The sequence below is a fragment of the Callospermophilus lateralis genome, chromosome 11, assembly GCF_048772815.1.
Source record: "Callospermophilus lateralis isolate mCalLat2 chromosome 11, mCalLat2.hap1, whole genome shotgun sequence".
NCBI classification, from domain to species: Eukaryota; Metazoa; Chordata; class Mammalia; order Rodentia; family Sciuridae; genus Callospermophilus; species Callospermophilus lateralis.
The window spans coordinates 93123314-93148666 of NC_135315.1; the positions used below are offsets into that span (position 1 = coordinate 93123314).

Genomic DNA, 25353 nt, shown 5'->3' on the forward strand with positions numbered 1-25353 from the left:
TGGGAGAGAGGAAAACAAAGAAACAGGTCTGTTTTACATATATGTTACAGTGCTAGAGCAGTCAGGGTTATGTTCAAAGCACAATATGGACCACTGTTTCAATGGAGCACATTTTGAAAGGTTAAAGTGACAGAAAAGAACACTTACAAATAGCTTCTGGGCAGGATCTGTTCAATATTAATAATGTTCTAAGTTGATTCTAGGAACCTAAAATAAAAAGAGGGGCTCTGTCATTAGAGGAGGTCCCAGAAAGGGGAACTAGACTCAGAACAAGTGGTGTCCTTGGCATACAAGAATGAAAAAAAAAATCAGTGCATGCCAATCAGAGACAAAAATTTATTTAAAAAATCAGATAGATATCCAAGGGAGAATGCAAGGCATTTTTGGAGGGAGAAACAGCAACCCATTGGTTGCAATAGCTAAGGGCTGAAGACAGAAGACAGAGCTGTTACACAATTTCACACCAGTTTTTCTAGCACTAGCTTATTTCCCTGGTGTCCTGTTACTTTTTGCAGGCAAGGACCTGGGTCAAGGGCATGGATGGGTTGCCCAAGTATTTCCTGTTTTGCATGTCAAATGTTCATGGGTGTTTCCTGCATTCTAGAAGTTCTTGAGTGCTCTCTTTCTCACTCTCCTCCCCCAACCCCCCCCCCAAACCTCCAGTACTGGGGATTGAACCCAGGGGTGCTTTACCACTAAGTTGCATCCCCAGAATTTTTTATTTTCATTTTATTTTTTTAATTTGAAGACTAGGTCTCACTAAGTTGTTGAAGGTCTCCCTAAATTATTGAGGCTGCCTCAACTTTGACATTCTTCTGTTACCAAAAATTTGCTTCTTGCCCCTGTTGCCAACAGAATAATGAGTCATGGTTTTAGAGGAAAAAAAGGAAAAAATAAATTTTATTGCTTTGTTAGAAAAGTAAAAACACAGGTAACTTCTGTCTCCAGAGTCTGTGATTCTACCAATCAGTGGGAACAGACGATTTTTGAAGGTGATTCAAAGGGTACATTCTAGATGTGTCCTAATAGGGGTCATAATTCACTTGTTAATTTGGGAGATTAACTGGATCTTAACTTAGATCTTAACTTAGATCTTCTGGATCCAACTCCCAAAATCTGAATTACTTTATTCCTGAGATAGATGTGTGCTCAAGAATTGATAACTGGGTTTAGGATGTGGAAGAAGGGCAATCCTGTTTTTTCCAAGATTTGGGATTAAAAAAAATGTCCATTTAAAAATAAGCCTTCAATGGCAGAGCAGCAAAGCATGAAGGGAACAATTAGACTACTGTGTGTCTCAATCGTCACAAGTATGTCCCACCTCTCCATTTAGGTGCTTCTCCTTTGAGACTCAGTAGTAGCACTGCAGAAAAACAAAACAAAACAAGGAGAAGAAAAACACTTTCACTCATTTTCCAATGCACTTTGGAATAAAATCTAAATGCTTCATTATGCATTAAAATTGTACTTAAAAGCCAGCTACAGTGACACATGCCTGTAATCCCAGCAGCTTGGGAGGTCGAGGGAGGGGAATCACATAATTGAAGCCAGCTTTAGCAATTTATTTTACTTTTTTTTAGAGAGAATTTTTTTAATACTTATTTATTAGTTTTCAGCGGACACAACATCTTTGTTTGTATGTGGTTCTGAGGATCGAACCCAGACCTCACGCATGCCAGGTGAGTGTGCTACCACTTGAGCCACATCCCCAGCCCCCAGCTTTAGCAATTTAGTGAGGCTGTATGCAACCTAGTGATGCCTTGTGTCAAAATAAAAAATAAAAGGGCTGGGGATATAACTCAGTAGTTAAACACCCTTGGGTTCAACCCTTGATTTAAAGAAAGAAAGAAAGAAAAAGAGAGATGGTACTTAAGGCCATTCATGTTCTTTCTTGCATTAACCTACTCTTTAGCACTAAGCTACTTCCCTTGCCCTTTTTGTGACAGGGTCTTGCTAAAATTGCCCAGACTGGCCTTGAACTTGTCTTTCTTCTGCCACAGCCTCTGAAGTAGCTGAGTTTATAAGCATTTATCATCATGCCTGGCTGCATTTTCCCACTACTTTTGACATCTTCTTTTGCCTGTCTCCACCATAATAAAGATGCTGCAGCCTTTGTTTTTCTTTTTGTCTGTTTCTTTCTTTCTTTCTTTCTTTCTTTCTTTCTTTCTTTCTTTCTCTTCTTTTTTTTAAGCTTAGAGTTTCAGTACATTTTCTTTCCTTGAAAGGCTCTTTGCTTAGCTGGCTCTTTAAAGGTTCCATCTGAAAAATCGCACACCCCTGGGAAAATTTCCTTCACCACCCAACTGCATCTTGGTTATTCTCCATCACAGCTCTGGTCCATCTTTGCAGCATAAATCACTTTTGTCAGTGGATTTCATGACATAGTTTTGTGCCATTGAAGACTGATTTAAAGATAGGTAGTCAGTGTAGTTAGGTAAATCAGGTCTAATATCGAGTAAAATCCAAAATGAAGGCCACATTGAGAATGGAGTCAGAGAAAAGCAGAACAACTCTTGGAATGTTAATGTCCCCCAAGGCCCAGAGCGGATCCCCAATAAATGTTAATGAAACAGCTCCCAGCAAACTTGGAGATGCTAATCCAAAGGTCTTTCCTGCCCAGAATACTCCTTTGGCCCACCTGTGCCCCACACTTTGGGCTTTCCCACTTACATTCCATCACTGAAAGGTAACAGAACAGAAGACAGGAATGTGGGAAAGTTAAAAAAAAGACCTTAGCTATAAAAGGGTAACACATTCTCCCTTCCATGGATTCCACCTCTTGGGTCCTCCTTCTTCCTCCAGGAGAAGTCTTTTCTTCTGTCCTTTAATAAAGCTTTTACTTTCCCCTAACCTTGCCTCAGCATGCTTCTCTGGTGTTATACTTCAACATTGGGGAAGCAAGGACTCATCACCGGTAAACACCGGTAACACCATGGCTTAGAATATAATTGTTAAATGCATCATTATACTTGTCTATTTGTAACACATACTATTTTATTGGTTTGTGTTCAACTTCAAGGCAGAGCCCTGCTGAATAATTCACATTAACTCCCATCATGGCCCAGTTCAGTATATGGTTTAACTTTGCTCAAATTTGCTTTTTTAAGTTGTATATGGACACAATACCTTTATTTTATTTATTTACTTATTTTTTTTGTGGGGCTGAGGATTGAACCCAGTGCCTCAGATGTGCTAGGCAAGCACTTTACCACTGGGCTACAACCACAGCCCTCAGATCTACTTTTTGAAAAACATCAACAGGTACAAGGATAAAGGTGGGTACACAAGTGCAAGAGAGGATGTAGCTAAGCAGAGTGAATTTCAAAAAAAGTCAGGCGAGAAGGAAATGAGAGAAGTCAATATTGGAAGATAGCCATCTTAAGGTACTAAAAGCCTGCACCTACTCACAAAACATCTGACTACTCTTTCAGAAGATATTTCATGGGAAAAAACAAAACTCTTGAAGCAGACATCAGCCGATGCCCCGCCTTCTGTGAGCCCCACCTACTCATCGTCCTCACTCCCACCTTGAACCAGCCCCCGGCAAGTGACGTCAGAAGTCGATGTGGCCACAGCAACGCTCAGGGGTCAGCCCCAGGCACTGGAAAAGGAAGTGGTAGGGTGGTTTCTTCTTTTGCGCCTACCACAATCTCTCTGGGCTCTCTGAGGGGTGGCTGTCGCCAAGGCTTCCTCGTGTTCTTTTTCTACTTCCTTCTACGTGTACTGGCAACGCTGCTCACGCGTTGGAAGTAATGGAAGCACCTCTCAACTTGGTAAGTGGCTCACAGGGTTGTGTCCACGGTGGGTGCCTTTGCCTCAGTCGTCGGGTACAGTCCCCAGAGTTCAGGTAGACCCTTGATGCCAGGGGGCAGTCTTAGCAGTGACAGTCACAGAAGCTGAGGGCCACCCGCAGGCCCTCAGTTTAAAGAGGCTCCAGGAAAGCCGCCTCAGAGTTTGCCCTCCTCTGAGATGGTGGGGAAGCTCCCACTGACTTTGGGCACCCCCTGTTGCAGGGCCCCTGGCGAGGGGCTGCCGCCTCCTGGGGATGCCCTCTCCTCTCCTGCAGTGGGGGAGATGCCTCCAAACGCCAGGTAGCAGCCTCTCTGAAGCCTGGGAGGCACGGAATTTGGCTAGGACAGAAATTGTGTATAATGCTGATTGTAAGTTTCAACACAGGGGGCCCGAGTCTAAGCTCCTCAACTTTGGAGAGGTGGAGTAAAACCCCTAACTCCAGTTTTCTTTTCACCTACTTACTATATTGGTTCGCGTTCATAAATAGTCTCTCTTCTCCCCGAATAAATTAGGGATAGCTGGGGGAAGAAAACACGACCATTCTGTTTTTAGCTCAGTTTCATCACTTTAGGTGTCATAAAGTATAAAAGCTATTTGTTGTTCTCAGAAAAAGTACTGGTTGTCTAAAGTCTTTTAAGCAATAAGAAACGGTTCTTTCCAGATTGGCCGCTGCATCTGTGAGTTTTCTAATCTAGGAGATATATAGGTATAGGTATAGGTATAGATATAGATATAGATATAGATATAGATCTATCTATCTATAAAACTTAGAACACCTAAGGTTGCAGACAGGAGGAACTTTTTAGTCATGGGCTTGCAGTTTATTTGTGCTGGTGGAATTGGGAAAAAGGACTATGGAGGAATAATTTCTCACATTGGACTTCTCAACCCTACTGTGTTGGAAGAGCCTTGAACTGGTTCACACTATATAGAGAAGCAATGGAGCCTGGTGGTTTAGGAAAATAGTTTCTGAAGCCAGACTGCTTGGGTAAATTCTGACTTTGTCACTTAATTGATGCCTAACCTGGGGCAAATTACTTGATCTCACTGTTTCAGGTTTTTTGTTAGGGTTAAAGGAGGAAATAAGTGCAAACCACTTAGTACTGTATCTGATACATAGTAGAGTATGAGTTTGCCATTATTATAATGAGACCATAAGCCCATAACTTAAAGTCTCACTTATACAGTTTTGAATTTGGTGAGCTTTAAAGCCTAAGATTCTAACCGGTGGCTGTGGTTCAAAGTCACTGGTATCATCTGAAGTTATTATTCCAACTTAACTTTGGCAGGTTAGCTGTTCTGAGAAACTCTTGCAGTTTTATTACTTTGGCCCCTCTCCCATCCCCTCCCCCCTTTGTTTTTACCCTTAGAAACTTTGGACTACATTAGGGAGTTTTTTTAAGCCAGAAAACTGTCTTGTACCTTTCTTGTTTTAAGGTGACATAGTTTGCAATGAAACTTGGGTGACTCAATACTGAATCTTAATAGGGGTATTAGAAATAATCAGCCATTTACAAAGTGCTTCAAAGTTCAAGTGTCCTTGCAAAATGACCACTGGTTCAGTTCCAGTTAGCTTCACTTTATTTGGCTACAGCCTGCCGCATAGCCCCAGTCAGCTGCTCTACAGGTGTGCCTGTAATTCCTGCTGCTGGGTTTGGGAGGTTGAGGCAGGAGGATTGGGAGTTAAAAGCCAGTTAAAAGCTAAACAACTCATTGAGACCTGTCTCTAAATGGAATACAAAATAGGGCTGGGGATGTGGCTCAGTGGTTGAGTGTCCCTGCCTTCCATCCCCAGTACCTCCCAAAAATAAAAAGGATGTGGCTCAGTGGTTAAGTGCCCCTGTGTTCAGTCTCTGGTACCAAACAAAACAAATAATTGTGTTACTAAGTAAAATTGAGAGGCCTCTATCAAAATTTTGCTAAGCACATTCTAGTATTGTCCAAGTTCATTGTATAAGGACTTAGTACAGGATTATTATTACATGGATTTATAATCATGTGTCCTCAGGGATTCTTGGGGTTTAGTAAGAACTTTTTCAAAGTTTTACAGATAAACCTACATTGAGAGAAATTAAGTAATTACTTAGGTATTGACCTAATATATTCTTGGGTACTGAGTAAAATATTGATCAAACTCATGCTTTGGATGCTTTTTTAGCAGTGCTTCTCTATTAATTTTCTCATTTTCATTTCACCTTGGCCCTTATCTATATTGAACTGTAGATCCTATGTCAGCATGTATTGCCTCTGCTGTAGTATTGATTCATTTATGTTAGTTTTACAGTAAGGGCCCTAAGGCTTATTTCTCACAATTAAATTTTCTAAGATATGGAAGAATTTGAAATAGTCATTCCAATGTTTAACTAGAACAAGCTGGGAGTGGTGGTGCATAACTGTAATCCAGTAGCTTGGTAGGCTAAGGCAGGAGGATCACACATTTGACACCATCCTTTGCAATTTAGAGATACTGTGTCTCAATGTTTCAGTGATAGAGTTCTCCTGATTCAATCCCCAGTATTTCCAATAAAAGGGAAATAAAGGAAATTTGTACAAATAATGCATCTTTCCCCCAAAAGTTGTTAAAAAGAAAAATAAATTTCACTTCCATTGAAGAAAAAATAGTCTTTCAACTTTGAATATGTTTGTTTCATCTGGTTATTATTATTATTTTTCCCCAAAGGGTTTCCTCTTCTTTTTGTCAATATGGAAAGATTGTAATATAAAACTTCTTAGTGTCTATTTAGGCATTTCTTTTCGTACATTTAATTTTGGTATTGTGAGCTGGTAACATATGTTAAAACTTAATGTGAGATAAATGGTGCAAAGCACATTCCTGTAATCCAAGCAATTTGAGAGGTTGAGGTTTCTTGGGCTAGGCTTGATAATTTAGGGAGACCTTGTCTTAAAATTTTACAAAATTGGGAGAAAGGACTAGTAGAATGTGTTTTAGTTTCCCAGTACTGGAAAAAAAAAATTACGTGAGATTATTTCCATTTCTTGGTTTGTTTGCTTCCAGTTTGGGAGATGATGTAAGGTTTTAATTTACATATGACCATTGGTCATGATTTACTCACCTGTGCTGCAAAGGCAGGTCAAAGTGTTTCCTACATGTTTGTCTCTTAAGTGTTTGGAATGTTTCTTGAGTAACTGAGCTTCCCTCCAGAGTAGTCAGTTCTCTCTTTATTTGAGGTAAATGAATCCACTTGCTTTTGAGATTCTAATCCAAGAAAAATAATTATATGTTGGTCCAAGGAGGAATAGCCTTGTATTTTCCTGGAGTCTTTGTGACTTTCTTATATTATATGCAGTGAAATTTTAAGGTAAAGAGGGCTATTTGAATCCTTTTATTGTTGCCCTGAAAATTTTAGGGAAAAGTAACCTTCTATCACAAATGAGGCTGGGCTTAATGTAAATATTCTAGGAAAAGGCAGTGGAGCACTAAAATATTTCCAGCAATTACTAAGTGATGGGATTAGCATTATGTATATTATTTATCTTGTCTTCCTAATAACTATATGAGGTATTTCACATTTTACAGATGAAAACATGGAAATTTAGAGTGGATAGTGTTTGTGAGATTGAAACCACCACTCCTGACTTGAGTATCTTAAATGTAATTTTAGTAGTCTTTTCAATGCTTACTGGTTGTAGACACTACTTGCTAGTTGTTTGTAGTTTACTCTATTGATTAAGAAAGGAAGGGGGAAGTGGATGACTCCCAACAGACAACCCTACTATAAAGTCAGGAGTATGGTATATTTTCCTCTGTGTACTTTTTGGCATTTTGTTTCTTTTCATTTGTCTTTACAGCTCTCCCCTAAATGCACTAATAAATAGAAGGTTATAGAAGATAATACTTTTTTCCTTTGGGTAAGAGTGCAGTGTGGAATGTGTATTTTAAAAGTGGCCTATAGCCAGGTGCACATTCTTGTAAATCCCAGTAACTTGGGATGCTAAGGTAGTAAAATTCTAGGTTCTAGACCAGCCTCAGGAAATTTTGAGACCCTGTCTCAAAATTTAAAAAGATAGTGAAAAGAGTTGAGGCTGTAGCTCAGTGGTAAAGTGCTCCTGGGTCCAATCCTCAGTTCCAAAAACAAAGCCGGTAGAGGTAGAAAGAAAATATTTGTTAGTGACATCAGCCACTTAGTAACAGGTTATATTTGCTAGGTTTTTGTTGGTTGCAAATGAGGAAAACCCATTTGAAATCAGCTTAAGCAAAAAGAGATGATTTATTGGACTCTAAACAAAGGAGCAGGAAAAGCAGGGGTATAGTATACATGTGTCTAAGAACATAGGGAGCCTCAGATTCAGACAGGAGTCTCTGACTCTTTAGGCTGACTGTTTCACTTCTCTTTACAGAACTGTTTCTACCTGTGTTTCCAAGTTTCTGAATGTCACATTATTTACAACCTCTTGAGACATTATTAACTTAGTATCTGATTCTAAGATTGAAATTTGGGGGCTGGGGATGTAGCTCAGTTTGTAGAGTGCTTGCCTCTCATGCACAAGGCCTGGAGTTCAATCTCTAGCATCACATAAAACAAACAAAAATACCCAACAAAAATCTGGAAGGGATTCTTAATGTGTCTAATGGACAAGGCATTATGATTATTGTAAGATAGGACTCATGGATTATAAAATTTTCATAATTTTTACTTTGAAATAACAGAAATTTATACATGTACTACCTTTCTTTTTCTTTTTCTTTTCTTTTCTTTTTTTTTTTTTGAGATTGGGCCTTTCTACATTGCTGAGACTTGGATTACAGTTCTGCCTCAACTGGGATTACAGGTTTTCGTCATCACACCATAGCTACTGTTAATGACTTGATTCTATTAAGAACAGTATTTAAGGAGATCAGTTTTAAAATGGGAAATCTTTAATGATTTTTTTAAAAATAAGAAAATTACTACCAAAATAGGTTTCCTGAAGTATCTTTAATTATTAAAATATGTACTTTAGTGTAGTCTGTTATCACTTTTTGAGGAGGGGGTACATGGGATTAAACCCAGTGGTGTTTTCCATGGAGCCGCATCTCCTTGGTCTTTTTAAAATATTTTATTTAGAAAGAGGATTTCCCTGAGTTTCTTTGGGCCTCGCTAAATTGCTGAGGCTGACTTTGAACTCAGATCCTCCTGCCTCAGCCTCCTGCACTGTTGAGATTACACATGTGCACCACATCACCCAGAGGTTTTTATTTTTTATTTTTATTTTTTAATTTTGATTACTGGGGATTAACTCCGGGGAACTCAGCCTCTGAGCCACATCCCCAGCCCTGTTTTGTAATTTATTTAGAGACAGGGTCTCACTGATATACTGAGTGCCTTACCATTGCTGAGGCTGGCTCTGAATTTGTGATCCTCCTTTTTCAGCCTCCCTAACCTCTGGGATTATAGGCATGTGCCACCATGTCTGGCTTATTTTTTAACCCCCCCCCCGCCCCAGTTTTGAAACAGGATTCTCTTAAATTGCTTAGGGCCTCTCTAAATTTTGGAGGCTGATACTAAACTTGTGCCCCTCCTGCCTCAGCCTGCCAAGTCACTGGGATTACAGGTGTGTCCCACTGTTCATTGTCAACCTCTTGGTGATAAAAAAAAAATAACATTCCAATTTTATTGTCTATCATGGTACTTAGTATAAAAAACCACTTAGGGTGTGCTAATTAGTTTAATTTTCACAATAACACTCATTTTATAGATAAGAAAATTGAAACAGATAGTTAAAGCCAAGTTCATGTGTTTATACAAGTGTTCAAGCTGGAACCTCAGCTCTACCCTGTCGGCACTTGGTAGATGTTTAATAAGAATTTAATAGTAACTATACTTTAAAAAAAGGAATTTGCTGTGGTTTGAAATAACCTAAATTGATGAGTGTGTTTATTAGAAAGTGTTATATCTGAGTCTATATTGAGAGGAAAATCCTGAATGGGCAGAGTTGGAGATTAGATTTTTCCATGGGGAAGTTTTAGGGAAGATGGGAGAGCTAAGAAGTCCTGACTTCACCTATTGGGGACTTTTTGTTCTTGTTCAGAAATTCAAGTAACCATTTATTTTGTCATCAGAGCTTGAAGTTTAATTATGGAGGCAAACAAATACCCATAGCACAAGGTGGAAAGTGATTGGAGTCCCCAAAGGCACAAAGATTATAGAGACAGTACTAGAGTGCAGTAATTTCAAATACCATCTTGTTTTTGCCTCTTAAAATGTGTCTGTGATCCAGCAGCTATAAAACTAGCTATATACCTCTGTAAAATCTTAAGCCTTATTCCAAACCTAATGACCCAGAATTTACATCTTCACCTAGTTCTCATGATTTGAATTCCATTTAAAACTTCAGGACCATGGATCTAGTCCAAATTCATCATTTTATAGGTCAGCAAATGGGCCCTGAGGGTTGGAATAAATTAACTTTTTCAGTGGGAGAGCAATAATTTGATACCAGAGTCCCTGATTCTTGGTAGGGGTAGGTCTACACTGTGCCACTCCTTGTTATGATGGTCTGTGGAAATTCAAGGAAAAGCCTTAACAATAATATCAGAATATATTCATTAGAAAAATAATGTTATTCATAACTTCTTGTATCTACTACTTTTTTTCATTATGTATATTCTCTTTCCCCAGAGTTTGTCATTTCTAGGTACCTGAAAACATTTATGTGTTTTGAACATATATTTTGCTTAGTCTGACTCTGTGGTTAAAATTCATACAATAGCCAGACATGATGGCACATGCCTATAATATCAGTAATTTAGGAGGCATAGACCAGAGGATTACAACTTACTGAGGCCCTAAAACAAATTAGCAAGGCCCTAACATAGAACTTTAAAAGGACTGGGGGATGTGGCTCAGAGGTAAAGTGCTCCTAGGTTTGATCCCTAGTACCATGAAAATATATAGATAAATAAAAGGCCAGTATTGCTTATTTAATCTGTTTACCTTTAAATGTAGGGATCCTTAAGTCATTTGCTTATAGAATTTTGTAGTTACCCTTTGTTCTTTTGGTGAGTTGTATCTGATTTAAAAAAAAAATCATTTTAATACTACGTATTGGTATCATAATGCCTCAAGTGCAAACATTTTTTTCTTTAATTTTTAAAATGGTACCAGGAATTGAACCCAGTGGTGCTTTAGCACTGAACTACATCCCCAGTTCTTTTTTTTTTTTTTTTTGAAATAGCATCTCATTAAGTTTCTGAGGCTGACCTTGAGCTTGTTATTCTCCTGCCTCAGCCTCCTGAGGAGCTAGGATTATAGGCAAATACCACCATGCCCAGTACAGATTTCTCATTTCTGAGACAAATAGCAGCTTTATGTTGAAATGGAAGAATGAACTGATAAATTTTACCATATGATAAGTGGTTCTCTGATAATAGCTTTTTATAATTATTATTTTTTATTTGTATATGACAACAGAACGCATTATAGTTTTTGTTACATATATAGAGCACGATTTTTCATATCTCTGGTTGTATACAAAGTATATTCACATCAGTTTGTGTCTTCATACATGTACTTTGGATAATAATGACCATCACATTCCACCATCATTTGTAACCCCATGTCCCCTCCCTTCCCCTCCAACCCCTCTGCCCTATCTAGAGTTTGTCTATTCATTCCATGCTCACTCTCCCTACCCTAAGACTAATGGAATTGTCTATGAAATAACTCTTATTTTGAAAGAAGTTTGAAAAATTAAAAAAAAAAACATTTTGTGTAACAGACTATAATTGTGACTCTTTCTAGTTAACTTCTGGAGTTGAAGAATGTGGGTCATTGAAGTGCCTCATGTTAACTGGGAGAGGGTTTATTTAGATGCAGTAGTTTTAGGTTCGATCTACTCTTTTCATAGATCCCGATATAGATACAGCTGTAATGATGACTTGAGGTGTGACAACAAATAATATCATTTATCTTGTTAAAAGGTTGGTTTGTTTTGGGGGCAGTTGCTAGTGATAGAACCCAAAGCCTTACAGTAAGTAGGTATTCTAACTCACCCTCTATTGTTGTTTTCTAAAGTCATGTTTTGTACTTAATAGTAATTTATAGATGTTTGTCTTCTAGGCTTATCAGCAGAGCAGACGAGCAGACCGTTTATTAGCTGCAGGAAAATATGAAGAGGCTATTTCTTGTCACAAGAAGGCTGTGGGTAAGTTGTCTTTTTAAGAAATATTGATTGTAAAAATGAGAGCAATTTGTTTTTCCCAGTATCTCTGACCACTTTATTTAGAATGGAAATCACAACAGTAGTGTTTGTTGTCCTGCATATGCATGTTAGATCATTCTGCTGATCACCCAGAAAATTAGCTTAAGAGTATTTTTCAAATATGATGGATTTCCCAGCTTCTCCTAAACCAGTCTTCTGTCTGAAACATGAAGATGGCATAAATGGCACCTTGGTATATAGTTCTTATACACAGCTGTATTCCTAAAGACTTATGAGCCAATTCCAAGAAGTCTGCCAATTCATAGTAAATATTGTTTAAAGGAGTCTGAATTTCAAATACTTGACATTTGTGCTGCAAGATGGGCACATGGCAGGTACCACATAAAGCTGTATATTTTATGGTGAGTTTTATGGGGGTTTTATACAATATTAACTCTTGTGAATTCAGTATTGTTAAATATTTTCTAAACTATACTTTGTTATCCATTGAATTATTAAATTTTAGTCGTTACAAAAGCAACATATTGTTTAACTATTTAAGTCATGTTACATATGAGTTCCATAAGCACATATCCATAATCCCAGCAATTTGGTAGATTCAGGGCCAGCCTCAGCAACATGGTAAGGCCCTAAGCAACTTCAACCCTGTCTCAAAATAAAAATTAAGAAAGCACTGGGGATGTAGCTCAGTGGTTGAGATGCTTCTGGGTTTACTTCCCAGTACCAAAACAACAACAAAACCAAAGATTCCAGCTAACTGAATAAATAAAGTGAAAAGACTTGCATTCATCTTAATCTGATATTTGAATAATTGAAACTGCTTTTGGGCTTCAAATATCACCCTGACCTGGCCTAAATTCTGTGACATTCTTAGGTTAGAAAAGATGATAGCTTGTTAAATCATTAGCTTTAAATCATGGAGATAGAACTTAATGTGATTAGTAAATCCAACTGGGCTGATTTGGAGTTTAGACTTGGTTTTATGGCCTAGGGGTAGCACACTCCTCTGGCATGTGTGATGTACTGGGTTCGATCCTTGGCACCACATTAAAATAAACAAGTAAAATAAAGGTATTGTGTCCAACTAAAATTAAAATATATATATATATATATATATTTAAAAAATAGCCATGTATTAGAGTTGCAAAATTGATGTGTTGGAATGAGCTCATTGTATTCTAAATTGACTTATTCACAATAGGTTTTTTTGTTTATTTTGATACCTGGGATTGAAGTTGCCTATGAACTACTGAGCCACATCCCATCCCTTTTCATAGTTTTAGCCAGAGTCTCCCTGAGTTGCTTAGGGCCTCACTAAGTTGCTGGGGCTGGCTTTGAACTTGTGAGCCTCCTGCCTCAGCCTCCCCAGTCTCTGGGATTATAGGTGTGCACTACCATGCCTTGCTCGAAGAAGTAGTAGTTTCTTCAGATTTTCTTAGTTCCTGTCCCCATCATTTCTTAATATCTACTTTAAATATTTGCTTTGTTTCCTATTTGGAGAAAGCAATTTAATCAGAATTGTTAGTTTTCTTTTTTCCTGAGATGCCTATTCTTTTACCAAATTTCCCTTGGTGAGCATTTGTTCCTGTTTTGAATTTGTGGAGGAAATCTATTATGATGCAATCAGATTGAAAGTTTTTTTTTTTTATCCTTCTAAAATAACCTTTAAAAATTCCAAATAAAAAACAGGCATGTGTGGGCTGGGGATGTGGCTCGAGTGGTAGTGCGCTCACCTGGCGTGCTTGCGTCCCGGGTTCGATCCTCAGCACCACATACAAACAAAGATGTTGTGTCTGTCAAATACTAAAAAATAAATATTAAAAAAATTCTCTCTCTCTCTCTCTTTCTTACTCTCTCTAAAAAAAAAAACAGGCATGTGGCACATGCTTGTAATCCCAGTGACTTGGGTGGCTTACTCGAGGATTGCAAATTCTAATCCGGCCTCAGCAACTGAGGAAGGCCCTAGGTAAATTAGCAAGGCCCTGTATCAAAATTAAAAATTAAAATGCTGGGGATGTGGCTCAATGGTTAAGTGCCCCAGATTTCAATATCTTATACCCATGTGGCCCCTGCCCCAACTCCCAGTTGTGAGATTTATTTATTTATTTTTTATTTTTTTATTACTTAGGACTTAACCTAGGGGCAATTCATCACTTGGTTACATCCTTAGCCATTGTTTAAATTGAAACAGGGTTTCACAGAGTTTCTTAGGGCCTTATACTAAATTGCTGAGGCTAACTCTGATCTCCTGATTCTTCTGCCTCAGCCTCCCTAGCTGGTGGACTTATAGGTATGCACTACTGCATTATACTGTTTTAAGGCTCTACAAAGGGAGGCATTTCTTGAGTTTTGCAAAAGCTATTCTATTTGATAAGAAAATAGATAAAACAGCTTATGCTGAGGCATACTGCTGTAATTCCAGCAGCTCATAAGGCTGAGATAGGAGGATTGTGAGTTCAAAGTCAGCCTCAGCAAAAGTGAGGCCCTAAGCAACTTAGCAAGGTCTTTTCTCTAAATAAAATAAAAAATAAGAGCTGGGGATGTGATTCAGTAGTTAAGTGCCCTTTGGTTTGAAACCTGGTACCAAAAAAAAAAAAGGAGTGGGTAAAGCAAAGTGTAGTTCGGACAAGGAGAAAAAATTTATGCAGGTAGGTGGTAATAACTAAGAAAATTCATCCACAATGTATCTGAACAGTTGCAGAGCAGATAGAACATCTCAATAAATTTAAATGATAATGAAGAAAAATACACAAGCTATGCAAAATTAATACAGGAACAAAGTGAAGAAAAATGTAAATCTGGCATGTAAGGCTCGATCAAAACTATAATCACCTAGTTTTCTTTGGACAAGAACGTCTAATTAATTTGCTTCTTAGGAATGGTAGAACCTAGCAGACACTTCTAAGCATGAAATCAGAAAATCATTAAAATACAAATAAAGATCAGGCAACAAAATATAAGAAATAGATCCACTATTAATGTTATTTATATCCCATCTTGTTCAAAAACATATTTAAAATGTCTCACAGAGAAACAAAATGAAATACAGAATGTAAGTAAAAATAAGTAAATGAAGAAATCCATAGCAGCACAAAATGAAAAACAGATTGATATTATAAACCTCAAAATGTACCATGAGTTTGAATATTCATAGAACTTATGATTAGTTCTTTGTGTTGTTTTTGACATTGTCAAAATTCCTGAGAAAATCAATGTAGAAGGAGAAAAAGTGAATTTTTTTTAACAATTTCAGAGGTTTCAGTCCATGGTCATTCAGACCCATCATTTTTTTGTGTCACGTGTCTTGGGTGGCTGAGTTGAGGATTGCAAATTCAAATCTAGCCTCAGCAACTGAGGAAGGCCCTAGGTAAATTAACAAGGCCCTGTATCAAAATTAATGGTAGGGAGTGTGTAGTGAAGAAAACTGCTCATCTCATGGCCTTGAGAAGCAGAGGGAGAGGAAGAAGATGGGGCCAGTATCCCCTTCATGGTCATGCCTTCCATGGCCTAACTTCCTTCTGTTACACATACCCTTCCACAGAGTTTGTTACCTCCCTCCCCATAATGCTATCAGTTGGGGATCAAACTGTCAACACATGAGCCTTCAAGGGGGCATTCAAGTTCTAAACCATAACATTCTGCTGCTGGCCCCAGAAGCTTATGTCCATCTTGTGAAACAAAATGCATTTATTCTATCTTAAAGAGTCTCCAAAGTCTTAACAGTTCCTTTATTACTCAAATGTCCAAATCCGAAGTCTACTCTGAGACTCAAGGCAAACTTGGTTTTGAGCCATTGGAATATTTAACAAGTTATATACTTGTAACATTCAGTGGCATAGAATAAACATTCCCATTCCAAATGTGAGGAATAGGACTGCAGAAAGAAGAAAGGGATTTGACCAAATCAAGATGGAAACCCAGCAGGGCAAATACTGAGTTCTGTAGCTTCGTGTGCTGCTTTTGGGACACAGTGAAATGATGTGAACTCCAAAGGGTTTAGGCAGTCCTGTTTCTGGATTTGCCAACTGTAGTGCATGTGGCCACTCACTTTGGCTGGCTCTACTCTCTGCCTGTTACTTCCCTTGGCAAGCCTTCTACATTCCTGGCATGTCTGACTTACTGGGGTCTCCATTGCATCTTTAGCTTCACTCTCACAGCTTCACACATTGCCTTCTCAGGGGCTACTTGGCAGGCGCTTTGACTGCCATATGCTGATTGAAGTTTTGATGGGATTCCCCCAGGATCCCATGTAATAACTCCTGTATTCTTCATGTTAGCAAAAGCACCATTGTATGGATGACAAATCTGCTACCAGCTGGAGCAGTAAAAGACCTGCTTCAACAACAGCTATGGCAGAGTCTGATTCCTTTGAAAGATGAACACAAGGAAAACAATTCCCTGGTTCTGTGGGTGTAGGGCTCCCCTGGGCTCTCTTATCAAATAAAAGTCTTTGAGTCTATGATGGGCCTTGCTGATTCCTGAGGTGCAAAGTCCTTAGCTTCTTTTTAATGGCATTGATCTCTTTAGCACTGGTACCTTACTTGGCCACAACTTTAAAAGTTCTACTTTTCTGTCTAAACTAAAGTTTTTCAAATCTTTCTTTTCTCTTTTTTGTTCCCATTCTCAATGGTATATTAATTGAAAGCTAAACACAGACCACTGCCTTGAAATTTCCTCCACCAAGTTAATTAGTCCATCGCTTTCAAATTCAGCCTTACAGAATCTTGATATACATAAAATGAATACTAGTTCTTTTTCAGAATGTAACATGAATGGCCTCTAGTCCAGTTCTCAATAGGGTCCTTATTTCTGTTTGAAACCTCATGAGCTTGGCCTTTAGTTTACACATTCTTATCAGCATTCTGGTCTTCTGAGTTCCCACCAGAATTGCACTTTAAGCTGTTTACAACATTACAAGCTTTCTGTAGTCAACATCTCTAAGCCATGACACCTCCTCCATCTCAATTTAAAAGATTTCTCAGCCACTATCAGGTATAGTGATAGCAAAGACTTTGCTGCTTTTTGTTACCAATTTTCTGTTGTAGATTTTCATAACTGAGATTCAACTTGAAAGGAGGAAAGGTTTCATGTGTTCATGGTTTCAGTTCATGTTTTATTAGCCCTGTTGTTTTGGGTCCTGTGGCAAGGTAGAACATCATGGTTAAATATGTGGTAGAGCAAAGCTGCTCACTTCATGGTTATGGAAAGCAGAGAGGGAAAGGGGATGGGGACACATATGCCTTTCATGTTAAACCCTGAGTCACCCAATTTCCTTTAACTAAGCCCGACCCCTTACAGATTCCAATACCTTCCCATGATGCCAGGAGCTGGGGAACAAACCTTCAACACTTGCGCTTGCTTCCTGGGGCATTTAAGATTCAAACCATAGCAGACTCTTAGCAATCTTCCAAAAGAGGAAAATTAAGAATTTACTTCAAAGTAAGTCACCCAGAGTTTGATCCTGAGATTAGAGGGTTGTGGTTATTGTTGTTTTTGGTACCTGGGATTGAACTCGGGGTACTTAACCACTGAGCAACATCCCTAGCCCTTTTTTTATTTTTAGAGACAGTGCCTTGCTAAGTTGATGAAGTTGGCTGTGGACTTCAGATCCTCCTGCATCAGCTTCCAGAGCTGCTGGTATTATAGGTGCTTGTCATTGCACCTGGTCTGAAAGGTTTTTTAGGGTAGATGGGGCAAATATCCATGGGACATACATCTTAGTTTAAGCAAAGGTTTATTGACAGAGACTATCTACTAGACTGCCCTTCTGTAAGGTGCTGCAGCCTGCTGGAAAAAAATGTCTTTTAAATATATAGTCAGGTACAAGGGAGTAGTTAAAAAACACTGTGATTGTTATTTGGTACCATTGCTATAGTTTTGGTAGTTAGGGAGTCTTTGGGGGTGGGCCTAAAAGGAAGGTCATGCTTCATTGCCAGGTGCTAATTTTCAAAATGGGAGTTATTTTGGACTAAGTACCTAACAGGTTCTTGTTAATTTTTTTTAAGTACTGGGAATTGAACCCAGCCAGGCATGCTTTACCACTGAGAAATATCTCCAGCTATTTTTATATTTTTTGAGACAAAGTCTAAGTTGTCTAGGCTTGGCTCAGACTTCCAATCCTCCTGCCTCAGCCTTCTGAGTTGCTGGGATTACAGGTATATACTACTATACCTGCCTGGTTCTTATTACTTTTTAATCCTTCCTTAACATTATTTTTCAAATGAAATCATCTTCAGTTCTTTAATTGTAAAATCTGTAGGGTTTCTGTTTTTGTTTGATGGTGGGGATCAAATGTAGGTCTCCACATGCTTGGCAAGTATTCTACCACTCAGCCACATCCCCAGCCCTTCCATAGGGATTTTAAAGCATAGAACCTGCCAGTTAAGTTATCAAATGCCTGTAATCCCAAAGACTGGGGAAGCTGAGGCAGGGGGATCACAAGTTCCAGGCCAATCACAGAAATTTAGCAAGACTCTATCTCAAAGTATAAAGGGCTATGGATGTAGCTCAGTGGAAGAGCTTTAACCCTTATTTAGTCACTGGGATCATTCACCAGTATTGAAGCAAAAAAAAAAATCCTTTCAAAACCTAATCATAGCATTACTGCTTGTAAGATCATTTTTTTCTGTATGAGAAGTATTAAAACTTCTTTTACCCAGTAATTATAGGATGATACTCATATATTAATGTTCCTCTTTCTTTGGCCAGCATATCTTTCTGATGCTATGAAGCTGACCAAGTCTGAGCAGGTAAGACATGTTCTTAAGGTTTACAGAAAAATTTTAAAAAGATTTTTTAATGGAGACTAGAATTGTGTGTAAAAAAAGCATTTTACCCCTTTTTAAGTTCTTTAATTGTAAAATTTGCAGGGTTTCTGTTTTTGTTTGATGGTGGGGGATCAAATGTAGGTCTTTAAGTGCTATATTATAAATGTGTAAAATGTGAAAACTAAGTGAACTGTTGATATAATGGCATACAGAAACAACCTTCTCCCCCAGCTTCATTCCTGCTCTTTTAGACATGCCGAAACTTGCATCCTGTTAGTAGCTCATATTTGAACATCGTTGGGCTGTTTATTTTAGTGCCTGGTATTGAACCCAGGGGAGCTTAACCACTAAGCCATATCCCAAGCTTTTTTTATTTTTTTTATTTAGAGACCGGGTCTTGCTAAGTTGTTGTGGCCTCCCTAAGTTGCTGTGGCTCGCTTTGAAACTGTGGTCCTCCTGCCTCAGGTTCCTGAGCTCCTGGGATTGCAGGTGTGCACCACCATGACTGGATTCAATTGGATAAATCTGCTTGTTGAAGATTTTTTAAATATGAAGTCTCCCATTTGTCTGTTCTTGAATTCTTAGACAATTCTTTCTTTATTTTTGACTTCTTTCCTCCCTCTACTGGTGATTGAACCTAGGGGTTGCTCTACCTGTGGACCACATCCTTCCAGCCCTTTTTGTTTATTTTTTTTGTGACCAGGGTCTGGTTAATTTTCCCAAGTTTGCTTTGAACTTTTGATCTTTCTAAGCCTCCCAAATGGTTGGAGTTACAGGCTTCTTGTACCACTATGCGCCCTGCCTTATGTTAAAAAGTTCTTAACTTCAAAATTTGTTTCACCAGTGACTTTATTTCTTATGCTAGGGGAAGGCTTGTTGAGGTTTAAAAAATACCTTTATCTAAATATCTTTTTTTTAACAGGGGTCTGAGTTGAATTCAGGGCCTTATACATGCTAGACAGGTGCTCTACCATTGAGCTACATCACCAGCCCTATTTTAAATTTTGAGACAGGGTCTTGGTAAGTTCCCCAGGCTAGCCTTGAATTTGTGATTCTCCTGCCTTAGCCTCCTAAGTAGCAGGGGTTATAAACATGTGCCACCCAACCTGGCTTCTGATTTCTTGATTGTAAAATTTCAGGTACCTAGGAAGTACTTAGTACATATATATCTAATTGAAATAAGGAGATAATTTCTGAGAGGGATATCAGTGGCATTGAAAACCCACTTACTTCTTAACACTGAATCATAGGATATTTTAACTTTGTGTTTTTGATACTATAGAACCTGCTATTGGTATCTGCCTGCATTGAGCTTTCTAAATCTCTCTTAACAGGAAGACTTTTCATTTTGGTTACTATAGAACTGAGTTCTAAAGAGAAAGAATTTCTCCAATTCTAAGATGATTACAAATGGCATGGCATTGCAGATGGAGGAAGTGTAAGGCACAGTCAGAAAAAGTCTGAATTATTGAGATTAGGACTTCAATTTAATGAATGGTGCTTTCACTTAAGTAAAAAAAAAAATACACCATTCTCTAATTTATATTATTTTGATATTGTTATTGAATCTTTATTAAATCACAAACAGTATAAAAATTTTAAGTGTTAAGTCAGAAAGGCTCTTGGAATAGCATATATTAACAGTAAAAAGACTTCCAATATTTAACTCTGCAAATTGTAATTTTCCTTTTGTGAAATAGGCTCATTTATCACTGGAATTAAAAAGGGATAGCCACATAAAACAGTCCCTCCTCATCCAGGAGAAGTGGAAAAGGGCAAAGTGTGAAGAACGATCAAAAGCTCAGAACACAGACAAGGATGTAGCTACCCAACTTCAGGCATCTCACACACCCTCTGCTGAGGATGCAGAGGGTCAGAGTCCCCTTCTTTCTCAGAACTACAGCCCTTGTACAGAAAAACACCTTTCTGAGATTCATGGAGTCTTTGACAGGAATTCAGAAACACTATTATTTTTACTTCAGCAAAAGAGTGAGCCAACACAACCATGTATTGGAAGCAAAGCCCCGAAGGATGATAAAACAATTATTGAGAAGCAGGCAACCAAAATTGCAGATTTGAAAAGGCATGTGGAGTTCCTTGTGGCTGAGAATGAAAGATTAAGGAAAGAAAATAAAGCACTAAAAGCTGAAAAAGCAAGACTTGTACAAGGTCCAGTAGATAAGGAGCTGGATGTGGATGCTGATTCTATAGAAAAGTCAGCGTTATAGAGCTTGCCACTACATTCGGACACTGCCACACCTTCTTCAACCTGGCACAAATTTGCAGCAAATATTGGGAAAGCCAAGGATATTCCAATACCCAATCTTCCTCCCTTGGATTTTCCATCTCCACAACTTCCACTTATGGATCTGTCTAAGGATTTTCTGAAAGGACTGATGAACAATTGAAATGGAAGGCTTTTGGAGAGATCAGAAGAAATACAGCAACACAGTTAATCCAGAAAAGAAGGAACAATAAAAAAGGGAAAACCACATACAAGAGTAATTCCAGATGTGATTTACCATCTGGCTGATTGGCAGGAGCAGCATTGCCAGGATGTGAGAATCAGTCACTATGAAATATATTGAGTAGCTGATCTACCCACTAGAGCTAATGGTTCCCACCTTACAGACAGTAAACTCTTGGAGATTCACTTTCTCCCGATGCAAACCAAATGGCTACCTAGAATAATTTTCTCAATCACCAATTATTTCTCTTCAGGGTTAAAATGTATAAAAGTGTGTTATGTATAATTAATCTATAATGCCATAAATGATAATGTAAAACCTAAATAATATGGTGGCCTGAGGGCCTGCCATATATTTGAAACATGCTTTCTATCATGCATTGACTGTATGCATTTTGTTATGCACATTTTGTTTGTTTAAGTAAGGTGTATAGGTTACACACTTTTCTAGATGAAACTAATACCCACATTTTGCACTAATAACATAATGCTGACCTCAAGACTATCAGGAGAAATATTTAAATTTCCATTTTATGAAGAAAGGAACCAAATTATTCGTTATGCTTTTTTTAAAAAAATTACCAGTTTACATAATTAATCAGGGTGCATTTTAAGTTCTAACTTTGTTATATAATTCATCATTAAAAATACTAAGGAATGATCCTTTGTTTTTAATGATGCATAAGTAGAAGTAATGCTAGTTGGCAGTATTTGATTGTAAGAAATCAAAAAAATAATTGTTTTATACCCTTGTTGACTGGTTGGTGGTTGAAAAGCAAGGAACTGTATGGCATCTGGCTATTGTAAACTTTGAATAGGAATTTAAGCAGATGCTATCAAATTATTATTTTGGTGTGTTAAAGATTTTCCCCTATTATTTTGCAATCCCTTTCCTCTTTAAAGGTGTTGAAGGGGAGTGTAGAATTTCCTGAGGAAATTTTGGAAAAAATCAAGTGAAAATCCACAAGAGCTAAATGTTCCAAGTCTTTCTTTGGTGGAACTCACCTGGAAAGTGCCCAGGGCTGCTCTAAGCAGCTTGCAGCCATTCTTGTAGCACCTTTACCCAGTGGAGCACAGTGAGTGAGTGGTTTTTTTTCTAGGAGAAGGGGTTGGAGAAGAAGAGGATCTTAACAAAACATTTCTTTGCAGATCACTAGGTATGTTAAAGCATGTACTTCCTGTGTGGAATTGTGGGACTGAGGCACATACTGCTTCCTGAGGGAGTGAGGACTTCATTGGGTTCAGTGGGTAGGGTTAGGCTCCCATGTTCCATGAGGAAAGTAGCCTAAGTAGGAAGGGTGAAGAGATCATGCAGAAGTCAGATTTTTCCTGTCTTATTGTGTTGCAGATGAAACCATCTTAAAAGTTATTCTAATTAATTTGTTCATCTCAGTGTTATAACATCCCAGATTTTGTAAACCTAGCCTCATAATTGTTTTTCCCTTTTACAGGGTCTTGCCAAATTGCCCAGGCTGACCTGAAGCAATTCTCAGCTTCCTGAGTTGTTGGGATTGCAGGCACACGCCACTGCATCTGGTTTATGTGTGTTTTGACTAGGACTGCGATGGTTCCTTTGCAGCAGAATACATTCCAAAGTAGATTTAAATAATGTTTATTTTCTTTATTACATTGTAGTCTCTGGACATTTCCTGGCTAGGATTGCTAGGTGTTCTTATATCTTTTCTGTTTATTATGAGGCAAATAAAGGGATTTAGAATAGCTTACTTCCCCCAAATAATTTGTTCTGTATGAGTAAGGTGGGTCTTGTGTCTTCTTAGTGGTGCTCTCTCACTGTACTGTTCCTTTTTGGGGGTACCAGGGATTGAACCTGGCTGTTGAACCACTGAGCCACATCCCCACCCCTTTTAAAAATAGAGTCTTGGCTAAGTTGCTGAGCCTGGCCTGGGAACTTGATCCTCCTGCCTCTGCCTCCTGATCTATTGGCTTGCATCAAGCTTGGAAGTCCTCCTGGACTTACCTGTTGAATCCAGATAAGTAACTGGGTATTAACGCCTGATCCCAAGTTCTCATTTTCATCTTTTCAGAAAACATTTCTTTGAAAAACCCAATAGTATGGAGTAATACTTCTAGATCATAGTGCCATGGTAATTCATACAACCTGGAAATCTTGTTTAAAAGAAACATAATAGGAGGGTGTTATTTGCAAAGTAATCAGTTTCTTGCCAGGCGCAGTGGCACATGCCTGTAATCACAGCACCTTGGGAGGCTGAGAAAAGAGAATATTTAAGTCAAAGCCAGCCTCAGCAATGATGAGGTTCTAAACAACTCAGTGAGACCCTGTCTCTAAATAAGATGTAACAATAGGGCTGATGATGGGGCTCAGTATTTGAGTGCTCTGAGTTCAATCCTGGGTACCAAAAAAAAATAATAATTTTTTTTTTCAAAATTGTTTTCTTCTCTAGAAGATTAACATTAAATAGGGATGAGGGGTGGGAGGTAAAGGGAGAGAGAAGGGAAATTGCATGGAAATGGAAGGAGACCCTCAGGGGTATACAAAATTACATACAAAACGAAGTGAGGGGAAAGGGGAAAAAATATAAGGGGGAGAAATGAATTACAGTAGAGGGGGTAGAGAGAGAAGAGGAGAGGGGAGGGGGGAGGGGGATAGTAGAGGATAGGAAAGGCAGCAGAATACAACAGACATAAGTATGGCAATATGTAAATCAACGGATGTGCAACTGATGTGATTCTGCAATCTGTATACGGGGTAAAAATGGGAGTTCATATCTCACTTGAATCAAAGTGTGAAATATGATATACCAAGAACTATATAATGTTTTGAACAACCAACAATAAAAATTAATTTAAAAAAAATGTTTTCTTCTCTAGTGTTTTATCAGGATTATTGAAATGCACATATTTTTTCAAGTGAGTTCAAGATATTAAAATACTGGAACTTATTGCTTTTTACAATGGGTACTTTTGTGTCTCACATACAAATATATTATTTACATATTATTTACATAGAATATTTACATATTCTATGTGTATATGTGTGAATATACATACATACATTTTTTTTTGTACTTGGGATTGAAATTGGGAGCACTCCACCACTGAGCCACATCCCCAGCCCTATCTTGTATTTTTTTTAAATTTAGATACAGGGTCTCACTGAGTTGTTTTCCTTATTCACAGGTCAACTGGATAACCTTGAATGTGTAAATGCCTTGTCTTTCTTTCTTTTCTTTTCTTTCTTTCTTTCTTTCTTTCTTTCTTTATTTATTTTTTTGGTACTGGGGATTGAACTCAGGGGTACTTAATCATTAAGTCACATCCCAAGCATCTTTGTATATTTTATTAGAGAGAGGGTATCCCAAAGTTTCTTTGGCCTCAATAATTTGCAGAGGCTGACTTTGAACTCAGGTTCCTACTGTCTCAGTCCATAGGCTGAACTGCCTGGAGTCACTGGGAGTACAGTATTGTGCCACTGCTGTCTTTGTTGTTTGGTAGTAGGTATTGAACACAGGGCCTCATGCATGGTATGCAAGCTTATTACCACCAAGGGGCATCCACAGCCCTTTTGAGACAGGGTTTCCTAAATGACCCAGATTGGCTTTGAACTTGGAATCTTAGTGCTTCAGATTCAGGGACACTCAACTACTGAACTGCAGCCTCAGCCCTATTTTGTATTTTATTTAGACATAGGATTTCACTAGGTTGCTGAGGCTGGCTTTGAACTTGTGATTCTCAGTCTTAAAAGCTGCTGCACCTGGATTTTTCTTTTTTTCTTTTTTTTAAAGGGTATTTTCACCTTAAAGTGGGAAGTGTGCCTCCTTTTATAAAAGCCATTAAGAACTGGGCCAACTTAGCTCAGGGATGAGAGGCTTGCCCACTTATTTTCTGTCTGCTCATACTTTTCATGTTTTGCTGCTAGGGTTTACTCAAGGCTGACCTGTGCCAGGTTCAGTGTCACAGACCTGTAATCCCAGTGAATTCAGAGGTTGAGGTATAGGGTCCCATTCAAGACCAGCATCAACAATTTAGTGATATCCTACCAAAAAATAAAATGGGGACCTTGGGCATGGTGGCCCATGCCTATAATCCCAGCAACTACTGGAGGCCATGGCAGGAGGATTACAAATTCAAAGCCAGCCTCAGCAATTTAGTGAGGCTCTGATCAAAAATTAAAAAGATCTTGTG

General features: G+C 38.4%; 1 pseudogene; it reads left to right on the forward strand.

The window, feature by feature from the left end:
* Positions 1–3749: 3749 nt before the first annotated feature.
* Positions 3750–21130, forward strand: LOC143642293 (nuclear receptor-binding factor 2-like; annotated as a pseudogene).
* The last annotated feature ends 4223 nt before the right edge of the window (positions 21131–25353 follow it).